The sequence below is a fragment of the Haliaeetus albicilla genome, chromosome 30, assembly GCF_947461875.1.
Source record: "Haliaeetus albicilla chromosome 30, bHalAlb1.1, whole genome shotgun sequence".
Lineage (NCBI taxonomy): Eukaryota > Metazoa > Chordata > Aves > Accipitriformes > Accipitridae > Haliaeetus > Haliaeetus albicilla.
Genome location: NC_091512.1, coordinates 849,326 through 869,980, shown reverse-complemented (window position 1 = coordinate 869,980; position 20,655 = coordinate 849,326). Strand labels below are relative to the sequence as shown.

Here is a 20,655-nt window from a genome sequence, read left to right as displayed (position 1 = left end):
TACCCCAGAACGTCGGGTAGGGGCGCCAGGCCTACCGCAAAGCATCAGGTAGGGATACCGGGCCTACCCTGTAGGGTCAGGTAGGGAGGCCGGGTTTAACCCAGCGCGCCCATAGGGACAGCTGGTGGACTCTGGCGCATCACAAAGGGTTCCGGTACAACCCCAGAGTACTGGTGGGGGAACCGGTTCTACCATGGAACGTCGGGTACGGATAACGGGCCTAACCCAGAGGGTCAGGTGGGAAGGGCGGGTCTAGTCCCGCACACTAGTGGGGACAGCAGGTGTACCCCGGCGCACCAGTATGGGTTCCAATACTACCTTGGAGTACCGGTGGGGGTCCCAGTACTACCCCGGAGAATCAGGTAGGGATACCAGGCCTAACCCAGAGGGTCAGGTTGGAAGGCCGGGTCTAACCCAGCGCACGTGTAGGGACAGCTGGTGTACTCCGGCGCATCGCAAAGGGTTCTGGTACAACCTCAGAGTACCGGTGGGGGAACCGGTTCTACCCCGGAATGTAGGGTAGGGATACAGGGCCTAACCCGGAGGGTCAGGTGGGAAGGGCGGGTCTAACCCTGCACGCCCGTAAGGTCAGCAGGTGTACCCCGGCGCACAGGTAAGGGTTCCAGTACGACCCGGTAGTACCGGTGGGTATACTGATACTACTGCGGAGTACCGGTGGGAGTACCGGTACTACCCCGGAATGTCGGGTAAGGGCACCAGGCCTACTGCAGAGCATCAGGTAGGGATACTGGGCCTACCCTGGAGGGTCAGGTAGGGAGGCCTGGTCTAACCCAGTGCGAACGTAGGGACAGCTGGTGGCCTCCTGCGCATCACAAAGGGTTCCAGTACAACCCCAGAGTACCGGTGGGGGAACCATGTACCATGGAACATCGGGTAGGGGATACTGGGCCTAACCCGGAGGGTCAGGTAGGGAGGCCGGGTCTAACCCCGCGCACCCATAGGGAAAGCAGGTGTACGCCAGAGCACCATTAAGGGTTCCGGTACAACCCGGGAGTACCGGTGGGTGTACCGATACTACCGCGGAATACGGGTGGGGGTACCGTAACTACCCCGGATCGTCGGGTAGGGATATAGAGCCTACCACAGAGGGTCAGGTAGGGAGGCCGGGTCTACCCATGCACGCCTGTAGTGTTCAGCAGGTGTACGCTTAAGCGCCAGTAGAGGTACCGGTACTACCCCAGAGCGTCGGGTGAGGATACCGGGCCTAACACGGAGGGTCAGGTAGGAAGGGCGGGTCTACCTCCGCGCGCTAGTAGGGACAGCAGGTGTACCCCGGCGCACCAGTAGGGGTTCCGGTACTACCCCGGAGTACCTGTGGGGGCACAGGAACTACCCCGGAATGTCGGGTAGGGATAACGATCCTACCACGGAGGGTCAGGTAGGGAGGCCGGGTCTACCCACACGCACCCGTAGTGTTCAGCAGGTGTACGCTTAAGCGCCAGTAGAGGTACCGGTACTACCCCGGAGAGTCGAGTAGCGATAACGGGCCTAACGCGGAGGGTCAGGTAGGAAGTGTGGGTCTACCCCCGCACGCTAGTGGGGACAGCAGGTGTAGCCCAGCGCACCAGTAGGAGTTCCGGTACTACCCTGGAGTATCGGTGGGAGTACTGGTACTACCCCGGAGCATCAGGTAGGGATATTGTGCCTAACCCAGAGGGTCAGGTAGGAAGGGAGGGTCAAACCACGCGTGCCCGTAGGGTGAGCAGGTGTACCCTGGTGCACCAGTAAGGGTTCCAATACAACCCGGGAGTACCGGTGGGTATACCGATATTACCGCAGAGTACTGGTGGGGGTACCGGTACTACCCCGGAGGGTCAGCTAGGGACGCCAGGCCTACCCCAGAGGATCAGGTAGGGATACCGGGCCTACCACGGAGGGTCATGAAGGGAGGCCAGGTCTAACCCAGCGCGCCCGTAGGAACAGCTGGTGTTCTCCGGCGCACCAGTAGGGGTTCCGGTACAACCCCAGAGTACCGGTGGGGGCACAAGAACGACCCCGGAACATCGGGTAGGGATACCGGGCCTACCCCGGAGGGTCAGGTAGGGAGGCTGGGTCTACCCACGCGCTCCAGTAGTGTCAGCAGGTATACGCTTAAGCGCCAGTAGGGGTACCGGTATGTAGCGTTCGCCACATATCAAGGTGCTGCGATTAGATCACTGGTCGGCCTGGACCAGGGAAAGAGACAGATAACACACACAGTGTGAGCGCCAACTTCTGCCTTTTATTGTGCAGTTAATTCCTTTTATACTAACAAGGGTAGGCGGGATTACAGATACGTCATAGGGCTGCAACTAACCCTCTGTCTTTCCATGACATCGCGAGATCTTCCAAACGCCGAACCCTACATCTCTCCCCTCCCTATGACTAGCTAGCTTCTATGGTTATGAACAGTTCCACGTAAAGAAATAACTGTGTAAAGTACTATGAGCATAAGCATATTTCTACAACTAAGTTGAAACACTGTATCTTAAACACACGTAAATGTCCCATTTACCTTGCAGAGCAAAGAGCTCCTTTACAGAGAATTCACACAAGTGGTAAATGGAAAGTTAAGGCTAGGAAAGAATTACTTCTATTAAAGTTTATCGTTGGTACGCTGATGTTAAGGCTTACTGTCTGGGGCACCCAGATTCCTGGCTGCGAGCTCTGACAGCCGGATCCCATAAAGGCACGTATTGATGGGCTCTGAGAGGGATGTCATACGCATCAGGCCCACCAATTGGTTTTGCATCCACTGCCAGAAATTTGTAGCAGATACCCAAGGTGTCACAAGCCAGGAAAGGATGACAGCAATCTGTAAGAAAAAACACTCAAACACTATGAGGTTAGGGCAGGACGAACCATACGACTAGGAACCCATTTCAGTAGCCCTTCAGGTGTCTGTACACAGGCGTACCCTCACCCGAGACAACGCAGCTCAAACGGCCCATCCCATTGGCATGTCTGAAGGTCACGCACGCGGACCAACGGGTAGGCGCCTTTGTCTTCCGTGCTCGTAAAATGTCGTTGCGCCGCCGTCTGTTACAGGTCCCCCCAAACTGTCTGATTTAATGAAGTTAGCGCAGTTAACAGAAGACGTTGTGTACGGAGAACAGGTGTGTTATCCTGTAACCAGGAGGGCTCCTCCTGCTCCCCTTCCCTAAGCCGATCGAGCAGGGTCTTTAAGGTTCGATGTGCTCGTTCTACAATGGCCTGGCCGGTGCTGTTATAAGGGATGCCATTTCTACTTAACAAGCTGAACAAGGTAAAATTATTACAATAGCTAAAATCACAATAACTACAATAATGCCCATAATTCTTTGAGCCAACCCGTTATCCCTAATGACCCGAACCATGAGGACTATGAGGAAGATGAACCATCCATACATTCTTGTGCCATCTTGCTCCACGAACTCAGCCCAGCAATCTGTAGGTGCCAGCTTTCCGTGGGCGTCCCCACAGAGGCAACAATGGCCTTACAATACACCAGCCCGATGCTCTTTGGAAAATCCCGGTATTTATACATTTGCAGAGGAACGGGTTTTAGCACACGTAGCCAGCGGGTGCCAAAAGTCCGCCTCAGTTGCAATCTATGACGCATGCGCTTGCTGGCCAGGTGCGCTACACGAGTCATAGCCATCTTGTCTATTGGTTCATGGGCTTTGTGATGCGGTTGCAATGCACAGAGAATCTTGACCTGTTATGTTAACCAAGGTGACCTATACATTAGTTTTTGACTGAGGTGGTATTCATATTGCCACACCATCTATGATGCTCCAGATGATGATGATCATGCAAATTCAACAGGAGTCCTGAATCTGTGGAAACACAATCAACCTCATTCCCAGGTTATTAATGGAAATAGACCTTACCCCTAATTTTGGCTTTAACTAACTTTTACATTTACCCCACACTGTCTTCCCGTAATCACACTATGTTTAATCAAATTACGCTTAACACACTTTTTACCTAAAGCAAGTTCTATATACAATAAGGCACGCTGTTCTAAAAACCTCCCTGAAGGACTCAATGTCTGCTAGTCCTCTAAAGTGTAATACTCTATTAGTCAGAATCTGTTGGATCAGTGGCTCCAGCACCCGCCAGTGCCGTGTCAGTTGCCATTGGGACAATTCCAGGTCCAGCATCAGTGCGAAGCCATGGCTTGACCCACTTAGCCGGGATCCAGCGAAGGCCTCGATCTGTAAGCAGACACATATACCCTCTCCCAATAACTTTTATTTCTGCTGGTCCGCACCATTTCCCGGACTCTGGGTCCTTATACATTACCATGATTCCTGTACTTTGTTGAGTCCTTTTCGCCTGTAAAAGAGCATGATGCACTACCATTCGTGGGTCTTTGTGATCACCTGTCAATCTAAGATAATTTAGCACAAATAAGGCTTTGGCCAATCGTTCCTCTGGGAGTAAGCCCTGGGTTCCCCCCTTTTGTTTTTGCAGCATGCTCTTTAAGGTTTGTTGGCCCGTTCGACAATACGCTGTCCTGTGGGAAGATGTGGAATACCCGTACCATGGTGAATTCCCCACAAATTACAAAATCGAGCAAATCGTGTAGAACCATAGGCTGGGCTGTTGTCCGTCTTAATTTCTTTAGGCATACCCAGCACTGCAAAAGAAGCGTGAAGATGTCATTCAGTATGTAAGGCCTTTTCTCCAGTTTGTGCCGTAGCCCACATGGCAGCAGGATAGGTATCAATCTGCACGTGTGCTCGTACCCAAGAGTTCTACCAGAGGGGCCATATCATTATTAGTGATACCACAAAGATTCCGCACCCACTGGATATCTCCCACAAGCTTCTGGACATCATGTACCGTTGAAATTTCTAACATTGCCAGCATCTATGTGCCACCTCAAATACTTCCAAGGTGCTGCCTTTTGCACCTTTTCAGGAGCAATTATTACTCGGCGATGGCTTAAGATGTCCTGCAACTGAGTTAAAATTTCATCCTGTGGCAAGTTCTTTCCCGCTATCAAAATGTAACTGAGGAAACTGCTTTCTTACAGGCTCTAATGCCCAGGCCACATATACCTGACACATCGTGGGGGAATTGCACATTCATTGCGGTAACACGACCCAATGGTATCTCTTATAGGGCTCTGCCTTGTTAATCGATGGTACCGAAAAGGCGAACCATTCAGCGTCATCTGGGTGCAAGGGAATGGTGAAAAAACAATCCTTTAGATCTATAATTAACAAATCCCATTCTTCTGGAAGCATAACTGGAGATGGCAAACCCAGCTGCAGGGCTCCCATACTGTGCATCACTGCATTCACAGCTCTGAGACCTGCGGTTTCCCTGTGGAGCCCAATCCACCATCTCCACGTTGTACTTCACCTGGGTTCAGAACACACGACCTGAATGGAACTAATTGTGCTATTCTGGTACCTTTAGGAATAGAAACAGGAGGGATTAAAACATGAATCATAATTTTCACAGTCCCACAATAATCTGCATCAATAAGCCCTGGGACTACCAGAATTCCTTTTAGAGCTGTTGAAGATTGCCCCATTAAAGATGCACTAAGCCCAAACCTCAATGGTCCCTTTATGTTGAATGTGTATCGCGGTTTCCACGTCCACTCCGGAGCTTCCTGCAGTGGCGGATCTGGTGGTTGCAAGGCTGCCTGAGGGCCGGCAGCCCAAACCCCTTGCATTTGTGTCATCGCGCGAGGGGCCTTGGCGCTCAGTGTAAAGTTTCCCTTCTTCCTGCATTCTTGGTGGTATGGTAATGCTTGGAGCATAGTCCCATCCACAAGGACATTTTTTTTTTTATTACTCCCCTCCAATGCCTCTCCCTCTCATCCGCAGCGACTACTGCAGGCGGCTCCGCGTCTATCGTGGGCGCAGTTGGTTTCACCGTCTCTGGTTCCGAGAGGCGGGATGGATGAAAGGGCGGTGGCGGGGGAGCGGAAGGTTCTGCCCGGGGGCCAGCCGCGGCTGGTGGCGGCCATTCCATGGCCAGCTGACACGCGCCGCTGCAAGTGGGTGGGTGGGGGGGCGGAAAAGGAGGAGCCAAGGGAGGGGCCGGAGGAAGCGCCGGAGGGGGTGCAGATGACGGCTCAGCAGGCACAGGCTCAGAAGGCTCAGTCTGCTCTCCCGGTAAGGGCGCCTGATTCCCCCCACGGGGGGGTGTTTCCTCCTCTGCCACAGTCTCCAACCCCCACTGCCTCCCAGTTATCCCCTCTGCGGGTGGCCGTTCCTCCCACTCTCTCAACTGATGGTATAAATCTCCCCCGACATCCCCACCTGGAACCCAGTCCAAGAGGCACTCCCCCGAGTCACCCTGAACCACCCGCCGCAACCCCCCCCATGGATACTGCGGAGGGGGCACATCCGTCCCCGCTGGTGCCGCCACTACAGGAAAAACCTCTGTCTCTGCCGTACCCTCCGCATCCATGCCCTCAATCAGAGATGGACCGCTCTGTGAAGCCCGCTCCACGGCCGCCCACTCCGTCTGAGTCTGACTTACTGTCCCTGGGGGCACTGTCTCCCGCTGTTCCTGAGGCGGCGCTTCATCCGCAAACAAAGCAGCTCGCTCCGCCAACCAGCACGCCCCAGCCTTCCGTCCTGCCACGACCACCCTCTCCACTTTTCCCCAAGTTTGTAATCGTTCTGCAGCTCCGCGCTCGCCCCTGAGCGCAGTTTGGAGCAAAAGCTCCCGATTCTCTCCCCATTTTGGGGGGCTTAAAACTTTCTAGGAGAACCAAACGCATCCCCGGCGCCACATCCATAGGATGCATTCGCCCGTGGGGCCCCTCCCTATCGTTCCGTGGGCACCCACCTCATCAACCAATACCTTCAATACCTCAATCGCTTGCGCAAGCTTCATCATTGCCTAGTGTGACCAATCACGTCGGGGTCACCATTATGTAGCGTTAGCCACATATCAAGGTGCCATGATTAGATCACTGGTCGGCCCGGACCAGGGAAAGAGACAGATAACACACACAGTGTGAGCGCCAACTTCCGCCTTTTATTGCGCAGTTAATTCCTTTTCTACTAACAAGGGTAGGCGGGATTACAGATATGTCATAGGGCTGCGACTAACCCTCCGTCTTTCCGTGACATCACGAGATCTTCCGAATGCCGAACCCTACACCGGTACTACCCCGGAGCGTCAGGTAGGGACGCCAGGCCTACCTGGAGGGTCAGGTAAGAAGGGCGGGTCTAAACCAGTGCGCCCGTAGGGGCAGCTGGTGGACTCCGGCACATCACAAAGGGTTCCTGTACAACCCCAGAGTACCAGTGGGGGAACCGGTTCTACCCTGGAGTGTCGGGTAGGTATAACGGGCCTAACGCGGAGGGTCAGATAGGGAGGCCGGGTCTAACCCCGCGCACCCATAGGGACATCAGGTGTACCCCGGAGCACTAGTAGGGGTTCCGGTACTACCCTGGAATACCGGTGATGGTACCGATACAACCCTGGAGTACCGGTGGGGGTAGCGGTACTACCCCAGAGTGTTGAGAAGAGACACCAGGCCTACCCGGGAGCATCAGGTAGGGATACCGGGCCTTACACGGAGGGTCAGGTAGGGAGGCCGGGTCTCACCCAGCGCACCAGTAGGGACAGCTGGTGTACTCCGGCGCATCACAAAGGGTTCCAGAACAACCCCAGAATACCGGTGGGGGAACTGGTTCTACCCCAGAACGTTGGGTAGGGATACCGTGCCTAACCCGGAGGGTCAGGTAGGGAGGCCAGGTCTACCCACACATGCCCGTAGTGTTAGCAGGTGTACGCTTAAGCGCCAGTAGAGGTACCGGTACTACCCCGGAGCGTCGGGTAGGGATAACGGGCCTAACGCGGAGGGTCAGGTACGAAGGGTGGGTCTAATCCCACGCACCCATGGGAAAGCAGGTGTAAGCCGGAGCACCAGTAGGGGTTCCGGTACTACCCTGCAGTACTGGTGATGGTACCGGTACAACCCCAGAGTACCGGTGGGGGCACCAGAACTACACCGGAACGTCGGGTAGGGATACCGGGCCTACCCTGGAACGTCAGGTAGGGAGGCCGGGTCTACCCATGCGTGCCCGTAGTGTCAGCAGGTGTACGCTTAAGCGCCAGTAGAGGTACCGGTACTACCCCGGAGCGTCGGGTAGGGATACCGGGCCTAACGCGGAGGGTCAGGTAGGAAGGGTGAGTCTACACCCGCACGCTAGTAGGGACAGCAGATGTACCCCAGCGCACCAGTAGGGGTTCTGGTACTACCCTGGAGTACCGGTGAGTGTACCGATACTAGCGCGGAGTACCAGTGGGAATACCAGTACTACCCCGGAGGGTCAGGTAGGGACGCCAGGCCTACGCCGGAGCATCAGGTAGGGATACCGGGCCTACCCTGGAGGGTCAGACAGGGAGGCCGGGTCTAAACCTGCGCGCCCATAGGGACAGCAGGTGTACCCCAGCGCACCAATAAGATTTCCAGTACAACCCCGGAGCACCAGTGGGTGCATTGATACTACCGCGTTGTACCGGTGGGGGGTACAGGTACTACCCCGGAGCGTCAGGTAGGGATACTGGGCCTACCCTGGAGGATCATGTAGGGAGGCCGGGTCTAACCCTGCGTGCCCTTTAGGGAAAGGAGGTGTACACCGGAGCACTAGTAGGGGTTCCGGTACTACCCTGCAGTACCGGTAATGGTACCAGTACAACCCTGGAGTACCGGCGGGGGTAGCGGTACTACCCTGGAGCGTCCAGTAGGGATACTGGGCCTACCCTGGAGGGACAGGTAGGGAGGCCAGGTGTAACCCAGTGCGCCCGTAGGGACAGCTGGTGGACTCTGGCGCATCACAAAGTGTTCTGGTACAACCCCAGAGTACCAGTGGGGGAACTGGTTCTAATCCGGAGCCTCGGGTAGGGATACCGGGCCTTAATGCAGAGGGTCAGGTAGGAAGGGTGGGTCTAGCCCTGCGTGCTATTAGGGACAGCAGGTGTACCCTGGAGCACCAGTAAGGGTTCCGGTACTACCCCAGAGTACCGGTGGGGCCACCGTAACTACCCCAAAACGTCGGGTAAGGATACCGGGCCTACCCTGGAACATCAGGTAGGGAGGCCGGGTCTACCCACGCGCGCCCGTAGTGTCAGCAGGTGTACGCTTAAGCGCCAGTAGAGGTACCGGTACTACGCTGGAGCGTCAGGTAGGGATAACGGGCCTAACGCGGAGGGTCAGGTAGGAAGGGTTGGTCTACATTTGCGCGCTAGTAGGGACAGCAGGTGTACCCCGGCGCACCAGTAGGGCTTCCGGTACTACCCTGGAGTACCGGTGGGTTTACTGATAGTACTGTGGAGTACCGGTGGGGAGTACCAGTACTACCCCAGAGCATCAGGTATGGACGCCAGGCCTATGCCGGAGCATCAGGTAGGGATACCGGGCCTACGATGGAGGGTCAGGTAGGGGGTCGGGTCTAACCCTGCGTGCCTGTAGTGAAAGCAGGTGTACCCCGGAGCACCAGTAGGGGTTCCGTACTACCCTGGAGTACCGGTGATTGTACCATTACTATCCCGGAGTACTAGTGAGGGAACCGGTACTACCCCAGAGCGTTGGGTAGGGATACCGTACCCCGGAGCAACAGTAGGGTCAGCAGTTGTACCCCTAAGTGGCAGTCGAGGTACCGGTACTACCCCGGAGCATCGGGTAGGGGTGCCAGGCCTACCCTGGAGCATCAGGTGGGGATACCGGGCCTACCCTGGAGGGTCAGGTAGGGAGGCTGGGTCTAACACTGCGCGCCCGTAGGGACAACAGGTGTACTCCGGTGCAACACTAAGGGTTCCAGTACAACCCTGGAGCACTGTTTAGGGGTACCAGTACTACCCCGGAGTACTGGTGGGGGAACCGGTAGTACCCCGGCACGTTGGGTAGGGATACCGGGCCTAACGTGGAGGCTCAGGTAGGAAGGGCGGGTCTACCCCCGCACACTAGTAGGGACAGCAGGTGTACCCCGGCGCACCAGTAGGGGTTCCGGTACTCAGTAACTGCATGGGTGGGGTAGACCTGGCATCCCTAACCGCGCAGGCTGGGTAGACCTGGCCTCTCTTTTCCAGTGGGACGGGTAGACCAGGCCTCCTTACTGGCAAGGGCAGGGTACACCAGGCCTCACTAACCACGTGTGCAGGGTAGACCTGGCCTCCCGACCAGCGCCGGTGGGGTAGACATGGTCTTCCTACCCGAGTGGGCGGGGTAAACCTGGTCTACCTAACCATGCGTGCGGGGTAAACCTGGCCTCCCTACCGGTGTTGAGGGGTAGACCTGGCCTCCCTACCCGCTCAGGCAGGTAGACCAAGTGTCGTGGTTTAACCCCAGCCAGCAACTAAGCACCACGCAGCCGCTCACTCACTCCCCCCCCATCCAGTGGGATGGGGGAGAAAATCAGGAAAAGAAGTAAAACTCCTGGGTTGAGATAAGAACGATTTAATAGAACAGAAAAGAAGAGACTAATAATGATAATGATAACACTAATAAAATGACAACAGTAGTAATAAAAGGATTGAAATGTACAAATGATGCACGGGGCAATCGCTCACCACCCGCCGACCGACACCCAGCCAGTCCCCAAGCGGCGAAAAAAACCCCGCCCCCCCCCACTTCCCAGTTCCTAAACTAGATGGGACGTCACATGGTATGGAATACACTGTTGGCCAGTTTGGGTCAGGTGCCCTGGCTGGGCATGAGAAGCTGAAAAATCCTTGACTGTAGTCTAAACACTACTGAGCAACAACTGAAAACATCAGTGTTATCAACATTCTTCACATACTGAACTCAAAACATAGCACTGTACCAGCTACTAGGAAGACAGCTAACTACATCCCAGCTGAAACCAGGACAGTATCCACCCCTTATTCTATACCATTGACGTCATGCTCAGTTCCCATACCTTTAGTTACATTCTGATCAATCATCACCACCTTTCCATCCCTTTGAGACATATGAACAATGATATATATATATATATATATATATATATAAGTATACACACACAGAGATATCAGTTCTTTAGTTCTTTATGTTCATAAAATGTTTGTTGAGTTCATTCAGTTTCTGACTCTGGGCTCCATCTGTCATACCAGTCTGTCTGAGCAGGAGGGATGGTGCAAAGTCCTCTCAGTCGGTAGAGCAGAATTGGGCTTCAGTGCGGTGTGACGAGCAGATGACATTTGGCGCAGCAGGAGGATGGTGCGCACCGTTGGACTGTTGCATGCTGGAGTCAGTTCTGGATCCACCTCTACTGCGCTTTGCTCAGTTTTATCACAGTTCTTTCTTGCTTGATCCAAGTGATTCTTACTATAGTACTATGGATATAGCATATAACAATTATAGTAATGATAACATACAGTAGCAGGATTATATAGCAACTAATACCATACAGTTTAATTCTGGCTATTTTCACCTAAAATCAAATCCCCTTGAGGCACACATCGGACTTCCCCATCTTTTTGCATCACCCACCAAGTGCACCCAGGCCCTTGAGCAAAAGCAATCCCACGAATGGGTTTACCTTTGCCTGAGGCAGGAGTAACCCAGACTGTTTTCCCTAACATGTTCTTCATGTGCACTACAGGGACTTTATCCCCTTCTACAGTATGTAAAAATTCTGATTGGGCAGGGCCACTCTGATTGGCAGATCCTCTGGTGTTGACTAACCAGGTGGCTTTTGCTAAATGTATATCCCAATGTTTGAAAGTTCCGCCCCCCATTGCTCTCAATGTAGTCTTTAACAGTCCATTGTATCGCTCAATTTTCCCAGAGGCTGGTGCATGATAGGGGAGATGATCCGCCCACTCAATGCCGTGCTCTTTGGCCCAGGTGTCTATGAGGTTGTTTTGGAAATGAGTCCCGTTGTCTGACTCAATTCTTTCTGGAGTGCCATGTCGCCACAAGACCTGCTTCTCAAGGCCCAGGATAGTGTTCCGGGCAGTGGCATGGGGTACAGAATATGTTTCCAGCCATCTGGTGGTTGCTTCCACCATTGTAAGCACATAGCGCTTGCCTTGGCGAGTTTGTGGGAGTGTGATATAGTCAATCTGCCAGGCTTCCCCAAATTTATATTTCAGCCATCGCCCTCCATACCACAGGGGCTTTAACCGCTTGGCTTGCTTAATTGCAGCACATGTTTCACATTCATGGATAACCTGCGCGATAGTGTCCATGGTCAGGTCCACCCCTCGATCTCGAGCCCATCTATATGTTGCATCTCTTCCCTGATGGCCTGAAGTATCATGGGCCCACCGAGCCATAAATAGCTCACCCTTATGTTGCCAGTCCAGGTCCACCTGAGCGACTTCAATCTTGGCAGCCTGATCCACCTGTTCGTTGTTTCGATGTTCTTCAGTGGCCCGACCCTTGGGTACGTGAGCATCTACATGACGTACTTTTACAACCAGATTCTCTAGCCGGGACGCAATATCTTGCCACAGCGTGGCAGCCCAAATGGGTTTACCTCTGCGCTGCCAGTTGCTCTGCTTCCATTGCTGTAACCACCCCCACAGGGCATTTGCCACCATCCATGAGTCAGTATAGAGATAGAGCACTGGCCACTTTTCTCTTTCAGCAATATCTAACGCTAGCTGGATGGCTTTCACCTCTGCAAACTGACTCGATTCACCCTCTCCTTCAGCAGTTTCTGCAACTTGTCGTGTAGGACTCCATACAGCAGCTTTCCACCTTCGATGCTTTCCCACAATGCGACAGGATCCGTCAGTGAACAGGGCATATTGCCTCTCATTCTCTGGCAGTTTATTATACAGCGGGGCTTCTTCAGCACGTGCCACCTCCTCCTCTGGCGACATTCCAAAATCTTTGCCTTCTGGCCAGTCCGTGATTACTTCTAAAATTCCTGGGCGACTGGGGTTTCCTATGCGAGCCCGTTGTGTGATCAGTGCGATCCACTTACTCCACGTGGCATCAGTCGCGTGATGTGTAGAGGAGACCCTCCCTTTGAACATCCAGCCCAGCACTGGTAGTCGGGGTGCTAAGAGGAGCTGTGTCTCAGTACCAACCACTTCTGAGGCAGCTCGAACTCCTTCATACGCTGCCAATATCTCTTTTTCAGTTGGAGTATAGCGAGCCTCGGATCCTCGATATCCTCGACTCCAAAACCCCAGGGGTCGGCCTCGGGTCTCCCCAGGTGCTTTCTGCCAGAGGCTCCAGGTAGGGCCATTCTCCCCAGCTGCAGTATAGAGCACATTTTTAACATCTTGTCCTGTCCGGACTGGTCCAAGGGCTACGGCATGAACAATCTCCCGTTTAATTTGTTCAAAGGCTTGTTGTTGTTCAGGGCCCCATTTAAAATCATTCTTCTTCCGGGTCACTTGATAGAGAGGGCTTACAATCAAACTGTAATTTGGAATATGCATTCTCCAAAACCCCACGACACCTAAGAAGGCCTGTGTGTCCTTTTTATTAGTCGGGGGAGACATAGCTGCTATTTTATTAATCACATCCATTGGGATCTGACGATGTCCATCTTGCCATTTTATTCCCAAAAACTGGATCTCCTGTGCAGGTCCCTTGACCTTACTTTCTTTGATGGCAAAACCGGCTTTCTGAAGGATTTGGATTATTTTCTTCCCTTTCTCAAAGACTTCTTCTGCTGTGTTGCCCCATACGATGATGTCATCAATGTATTGCAGGTGTTCCGGAGCTTCACCTTTTTCCAGTGCAGTCTGGATTAGTCCATGGCAAATGGTGGGGCTGTGTTTCCACCCCTGGGGCAATCGATTCCAAGTGTACTGGACACCTCTCCAAGTAAAGGCAAATTGTGGACGACACTCTGCTGCTAGAGGGATTGAGAAAAACGCATTAGCAATGTCAATTGTGGCATACCACTTGGCTGCCTTTGACTCTAGCTCGTATTGAAGTTCTAGCATATCTGGAACGGCAGCACTCAGCGGTGGTGTAACTTCATTCAGGCCGCGATAGTCAACTGTTAGTCTCCACTCCCCATTAGACTTCCGCACTGGCCATATGGGACTATTAAAGGGTGAGCGGGTTTTGCTGATCACTCCTTGGCTCTCCAGTTGGCGAATCAACTTGTGGATGGGAATCAGAGAGTCTCGGTTGGTGCGATATTGGCGCCGGTGCACCGTCATGGTAGCAATTGGCACTTGTTGTTCTTCAACCTTCAGCAACCCCACAATCGAAGGGTCTTGAGAGAGACCAGGCAGGGTAGACAGCTGTTCAGTGCCCTCCGTCTCCAAGGCAGCTATACCAAAAGCCCATCGATACCCCTTCGGGTCCTTAAAATACCCCCTCCTGAGATAGTCTATGCCAAGGATACACGGAGCCTCTGGACCAGTCACAATGGGGTGTTTCTGCCATTCATTTCCAGTTAGGCTTACTTCAGCTTCCAATACAGTTAATTCTTGGGATCCCCCTGTCACACCAGAAATACAAATGGATTCTGCCCCTTTATAACTTGATGGCATTAGGGTGCACTGTGCGCCGGTGTCTACTAGAGCCTTATACTCCTGTGGGTCTGACGTGCCAGGCCATCGAATCCACACAGTCCAATAGACCCGGTTATCCCTTTCCTCCACCTGGCTGGAGGCAGGGCCCCTCTAATTCTGGTTAGAGTATTCAGTATTCACTTCTCGTAAAATTGGCTCAGAAGTCCCTTCAAGAGGATCAGAAATGAAATCAGCCCTTCTACTCTGTTTGGAAACTGGAGCGGCATTTTTCCTGGTAGAATCCCCTTTTGTGGTGGTTTTTCCTCGCAGTTCACGTACCCGTGCATTTAGGACCGAGGTAGGTTTTCTGTCCCATTTCCTCATGTCCTCTCCCTGATCACATAGGTAAAACCACAGGGCACCTCGCGGTGTGTACCTTCTATATTCTCTCTCTTGGGAAGAGGAGCGCTCACTCCTAATAGCTGAGACATTGGTCCTTACACGTGTGGAGTAGGACATATCCTCTTTGATTTGTTGGACATCCTCGGACAGCTTCTCCACAGCTGCAATGCAGGCTTGTAGGGAGGAGGAGAGATTTTCTTCGTATTGACGGAGTTGGCGAGCCACTTCCTCCACTGTCGGTGCCTCTTCATCCTTCCAGGCCATTATTGCCAATGCGTTGGCATAGGATGATGGTGTGCTCCGTACAAACTTCCGCCACATGGGTCGTGTGCATTGGACTTCGTCTGGATCTTTGGGTAATTGTGGGTTGTCCGGGTCATGATGGATCGTCTCTAGCACAGCTAATTCCCTCAGATATTGAATACCTTTTTCCATGGTGGTCCACTTGCTTGATTGACATATAACATCTTCCTTAAAGGGGTACCTTTCCTTCACACTTGACAGGAGTCGCCTCCAGAGGCTGATGGCTTATGTCCCTCTTCCAATTGCCTTGTCAATGCCACCTTCCCTGGCAAGCGATCCCAGCTGCTTGGCTTCCCTACCTTCTAATTCCAAGCTATTAGCCCCATTGTCCCAGCATCGGAGGAGCCAGGTGATAATATGCTCACCTATGCGGCGGCCAAAGTCTTTTCGCAGATCCCGCAGCTCACTCAAGGATAGGGACCGGGTTATTACCTCTGGTTCTGCCTCTTCCTCCGGTTCCTGTGATGACCCTGGTTCATCTTCATCCTTCGCTAAGCGAACTGATTTTTTTGTATATTTCTTTTTCTGTACGGGGGCAACTGATGCTGGTGCAGGTTGGTCTGCTGGTTCAGTTGCAGTATCGCTCACTGGGTTTTGGATAACCGCAGTGTCTGTCGCCGAGGTTTGGGTAGCAGCAGTGCTCGTCACTGGGGCTGGAGGGACTGCAGTGCCCGTTGCTGAGGTTTGGGTAGCCCGAGTTCTCGTCGCCGGGGCTGGAGGGGTCACGGTGCCTGTCGCCAAGGTCTGGGTGCCTGCAACGCTCCTTGCCGGGGCTGGAGGGGCCGCAGCGCCCGTTGCCAAGGTTTGGGTGGCCGCGGTGCTCACCATTTTGTTGTTAGGTCCAGAGACTTTCTCTTCCCCTTGAGGGTACTGAGTGGTGTCAAACAGGGCTCGATAGGCATGGGCCACGCCCCAGCACGTTGCAGTGATTTGTATCTCTCTGGAGCTGCCGGGGTGACAGCATACCTTTTCCAAATATTTTACTAGTTCTTCTGGATCCTGCACTTGTTCAGGGGTGAATTTCCAAAACATCGGAGGTGCCCACTTTTCTAGGTATTTGCCCATACTACCCCACACACCCTGCCACTCATAATTATCCAGCCTTGGGGCACATCTCTGGGTGATCTTCTTAAATAGCTGTTTAACCTTAAACGAGAGCTGAACCACATTCAGAAGTATGCTAATTCCTAGCAGTAGGGCTAGGACCGTGCTAGTCCCAACATTCCAGGAGTATTCAAATTTTTCAAAATTCTCAAACACCATTGTAACTGGACCGAAGGAGAAAGGAGAGGGGAAGAAAGGTACCCCACCCACAGACTGGTTTTCCATGGAGGAAAGGTAAATGGTATAATTATTAATAGTTTCCCACAGATGGCTCCCGCAGTATAAAGGTGACAATGCTAAGTGCAAATACCGGATTAATCCCACAGCTGATGACTTTATCATACCATAAACCAGAGTTATACCATACATCAAAGCGAAAACCTTAATCCACCTCCCACGGATGATAAGCAGTAGAAGAGGAACTACATACAGCAAGCGAGGTGATACATAACAGAGCCTTAAAAACCAGAGCAACAACTCTAAGAATGCATAAATCAACATAATGAATGCTTAGGACAAATTTGTTTTAACAAGCTCTGGTCAGGTTTGTCGTTATCTCAACCCTTCGTGCCCCACGTTGGGCGCCAAAAGGACTGTCATGGTTTAACCCCAGCCAGCAACTAAGCACCACGCAGCCGCTCACTCACTCCCCCCCCATCCAGTGGGATGGGGGAGAAAATCAGGAAAAGAAGTAAAACTCCTGGGTTGAGATAAGAACGATTTAATAGAACAGAAAAGAAGAGACTAATAATGATAATGATAACACTAATAAAATGACAACAGTAGTAATAAAAGGATTGAAATGTACAAATGATGCACGGGGCAATCGCTCACCACCCGCCGACCGACACCCAGCCAGTCCCCAAGCGGCGAAAAAAAACCCCCCCCCCCCCACTTCCCAGTTCCTAAACTAGATGGGACGTCACATGGTATGGAATACACTGTTGGCCAGTTTGGGTCAGGTGCCCTGGCTGGGCATGAGAAGCTGAAAAATCCTTGACTGTAGTCTAAACACTACTGAGCAACAACTGAAAACATCAGTGTTATCAACATTCTTCACATACTGAACTCAAAACATAGCACTGTACCAGCTACTAGGAAGACAGCTAACTACATCCCAGCTGAAACCAGGACACCAAGCCTTTCTACTGGCAAGGGTGGCGTAGACGTGGCCTCCCTAGCCAAGCAGGCATGGTAGACCAGGCCTCAGTAAACGCGCAGATGGGGTTGACCTGGCCTCCCGAGCGGGTGCTGGTAGGGTAGACCAGTTCTCCCTGCTGGACCAGCGGGGTTGACATTGCCTGCCTAACCGCGCAGGCAGTGTAGACCTGGCCTTCCTAACCGCGTGGGTGGGGTAGAACTGGTCTCCTGAACGGCGCCAGTTGGGTAGACCAGGGCTTCCTAACCACGCGGGCAGCATAGACCTGGCCTCCCTGTTGGCACCTGTGGGGTAGACCTGGCCTCCTTAGCCAAGTGGGCGGGATAGACCTGACCTCCCTACAAGCACGGTTGTGGTAGATGTGGCCTCCCTGCTGGACTTGTGGGGTAGACCTGGCCTCCCTAACCGCGTGAGCGGTGCAGAGCTGGACTCTTGACCGGCTCCGGTGGGGCAGAGCAGGCCTCCCTAACTGCATGGGCTGGGTAGGCCTGGCCTCCCTAACAGTGTGGGCGGTGTAGACCTGGCGTCCCTAACCGTGCAGGTGGGGTAGACCTGGCCTTCCTACCGGCAAGGGCGGGGTAGACGTGTCCTCCCTGGTCGAGTGGGCGGGGTAGACCTGGCCTGCATAAACGAGAAGGTGGGGTAGACCTGGTCTCCCTAACTGCACTAAGCGGGGTAGACCTGGCCTCCGGAACAGTGCCGGTGGGGTACAACAGGCCTCCCTAAATGCGTGGGTGGGGTAGACCTGGGGTCCCTGCTGGCGCCGGGAGGGTAGGCCTGTCCTCCCTAGCCGAGTCAGCAAAGTAGACCAGGCCTTCCTACCGGTAAGGGCAGGTAGACCCGGCCTCCCTACCCGTGCAGGCGGGATACACCTGGCCTCCCTACCCAAGCGGACAGGGTAGACTTGGCCCCCCAACTGGCACCGATGGGGTAGACCAGGCCTCTCTGACTGTGCAAAGGGTGTAGACCTGGCCTCCTGACTGGCGCCAGTGGGGTAGAAGTGGCCTCAGTAACCACATGGGCGGGGTAGACCTGGCCTCTGTACCTCAAGGGCAAGGCAGACGTGGCCTCCCTGGCCAAGCGGGTTGGGAAGACCTGGCCTGCCTAACCGTGAGGGTGGGGTAGAACTTACCTCTCTAACCACGTGGATGGGGCAGACCAGGCCTGCATACGGGCAAGGGCAGGCAAGACCAGGCCTCGATTACCAGCAAGGGAGAGGTAGACCTGGCCTCCCTACCCACACGAACGGAGTAGGCTAGGCCTCCCTACCCACGCGGGTGGGGTAGACTTGGCCTCCTGACCTGACCATCTGGGGTAGGCCTCCCATCCCTACCTGATCCTGCGTGGTAGTACTGGTACCCCTACCAGTACTCCAGGGTAGTACCAGTACACCTACTTGTACCCCGGGGTACACCTGCTGCCCCTACGGGAGCATGGAAGTAGACTCACCCTCCCTACCTGACCCTCTGGAATTGGTGTGGTATCACTACCTGATGTTCCGGGGTAGGCCTGGCTTTCCAACCCGCGCAGATGGGGTAGACCAGGCCTCCCAGCCGGCAAGGGCGGGGTAGACCTGGCCTCCGTACCTGAAGCTCCGGGCTTGGCCTGGTATCCCTACCTGACACTCTGGGGTAGTATCGGTACCCGTACCTGATCCTGCGTCGCAATACTGCTACCCCTCCCGGTACTCCGGGGTACACCTGATGTCCCTACAGGCTTGCAGGGGTAGACGCACCCTCTCTACCTGACCCTATGAAGTCGGCCTGGTATCCCTACCTGATGCTGCAGGGTAGGCCTGGTGTACCTACCCGTGTGGACCAGGTAGACCAGGACTGCCTGACAGCAAGGGTCGGGTAGACCAGGCCTCCCTACCCGTGCGGATGGGGTAAACCAGGCCTCCCTACCCACACGAGTGTGGTAGACCTGGCCTCCCAATCCGCGTGGACAGAGGAGGTGAGGCTTCCCTGCTGGCAACGGCAGGGTAGACCTGGCCTCCCTGCCGGCAAGGGTGCAGTAGACCTTGCTTCCCTACCCGCACGAACGTGGTAGACCTGGCCTCCCTATCCGGGTGGATGGGGTAGACCAGGCCTCTCTTATCAGCATGAGCGAGGTAGACCTGGCCTCCTTACCACCATGGACGGGGTAGGCCAGGCCTCCCTACCTCAAGAGTGGGCTAGACCTGGCCTCCCTACCCGCGTGGGTACGGGAAACCTGGGCTCCCTATCGGCAAGCGCGGGGTCGACCTAACCTTTCTACTGATGTGGGCAGGGTAGACCTGGCCTCCCTACCTGACCATCTGGGGTAGGCCTGGCGTCCCTACCTGATCCTGCGCAGTAGTACCGGTACCCCTACTGGTACCCCTACTGGTACACCTGCTTTCCCTACGGGCACGCAGGGTTAGACCCACCCTCCCTAACTGACCTTCTGGGGTAGGTCTGGCGTCTCTACCCATGTGGACTGCGTAGACCAGGCCTCCCTGCCAGTAAGGGCGGGGTAGACCTGGCATCCCTGCCAGCGCCGGTGGGGTAGACCTGGCCGCCCTACCCGCACAGACAGGGTAGACCAGGCCTCCCTACCTCAAGGGCGGAGTAGACCTTGCCTCCCTACCTGACCCTCTGGGGTAGGCCTGGTATCCGTACCTGATGCTCCAGGGTATTGCCTGGTGTCCCTACCTGATCCTGTGCAGTTAGTACCGGTACCCCTACTGGTACTCCAGGCTACACCTGTTGTCCCTACGAGTGCGTGGTGTTAGACCCGCAGTCCCTACCTGACCCTCTGGGGTAGGCCTGGTATCCCTACCTGATGCTCCAGTGTAGGCCTGGCATCCCAACCTGATCCTGCATGGTAGTATTGTTACCCCTACTGGTACTCCATGGTAGTACCAGTGACGTGCAGAAAACAGACTCCACAATCAGTGAGATTGTAAAGTAGGCATGTTCATTCAGCACTGGGCAGCACAGGGTGGTAATCCCACCAAAGTCCTGCAGGCCTGACTCAGCAGTTCGCTTCAAATTTATACAATCAAGTGTTACATACTCACAATACGCCTATACATATGCATGACCTATCCCCGCTTCATATTAAAATGAGTTCCAAGAGGTCATTTCCATAGTTTCCTCTCAACTGCGATTCCGCAGTGCCTCCTTATGGTGGTCGTCGGGTGGTGGCAGAGATGAAGATAGACAACTCGCCTTCATCACCGCTAGTAACCCCTTTTCTTGCGCAGGCTCAGTGGTTTCTTGGCATTCAGCCAAGCAGCAAGACCAGTCTTGGCTGGCTCTTCGGACCAG

The 20,655-nt window shown here is 54.1% G+C and overlaps 1 long non-coding RNA gene across 1 annotated transcript; it reads left to right on the top strand.

The window, feature by feature from the left end:
• The first annotated feature begins 564 nt into the window (after nt 1–564).
• LOC138682986 (uncharacterized) lies at nt 565–9,759 on the top strand. The gene is made up of 3 exons (XR_011322793.1): nt 565–595; nt 972–1,026; nt 9,624–9,759. It is a non-coding gene; the product is annotated as an uncharacterized lncRNA (long non-coding RNA).
• The last annotated feature ends 10,896 nt before the right edge of the window (nt 9,760–20,655 follow it).